The 663-nt window shown below is 56.6% G+C and overlaps 1 protein-coding gene across 2 annotated transcripts in view; it reads right to left on the reverse strand.

Annotated features, from left to right (window-relative positions):
- Positions 1-663, reverse strand: part of PPP1R1B (protein phosphatase 1 regulatory inhibitor subunit 1B) — an 8966-nt gene that overhangs the window by 7128 nt on the left and 1175 nt on the right. The gene's annotated exons all lie outside the window — the stretch shown is intronic.

A 663-nucleotide genomic window follows, 5' to 3' on the forward strand; every position in this document is an offset into this window, starting at 1 on the left:
CCCCCCCCCCAAGGCAGCAGGGAACAAACAGTGCTTTGAAATCCCCAGGGAACCTTTGAATCAAAGACTCAGAGCTGAAAGGAACTCTGTAGCTCATCCAACCCCCTCATTTTACTGAGGTGAAAACCCTGGGCTCCAAGAAGTTCAGCACAGAGCTCAGATCACCCAGATCACCATGGCGGAGAAAGCACGGGGAAAGCCCATCGCTGACTCTTAGCCCGTGCCCATCCCACTCCAGGGCTTCTCCAGAACGGGTGTCTCCCTTTCCACCTTTCCTTATCCAGGAAATCCATCCTCTCCCACTTTTGCGGATGCCAGACCTCAGGAGCCAAAGTTGGCTCTGGAAGATGCCCCATGAGCCACGGCACCCACGTGGCCCTGCCCACTTAAGGTCAGCTCAAGGGCTCCAAAGAAACTGGATCTAGCTGCAGAGGGAGGCTGAGCCAGGACACCGCAGACATCTGCCACCTCACATTGAGGCTCAGGTGTGGGGCCTAAGCCCCAGGCCCACAGGGTCCTGGAGGTGTCCCTGGAGGCCTGCATCTGGGTCCCTCTAGAAGTCTCTCTCAGGCTGTAAAACTCTTGGCCCAGTGCTCATAAAAAACAAAAAGTTGTCCTCCTTGGTACATGAGCCAAGCTAAACAGTGGGGGAGGGGGGGGCCG

The sequence above is a fragment of the Crocuta crocuta genome, unplaced genomic scaffold (assembly GCF_008692635.1).
Source record: "Crocuta crocuta isolate KB4526 unplaced genomic scaffold, BGI_CrCroc_1.0 scaffold68, whole genome shotgun sequence".
NCBI lineage: Eukaryota > Metazoa > Chordata > Mammalia > Carnivora > Hyaenidae > Crocuta > Crocuta crocuta.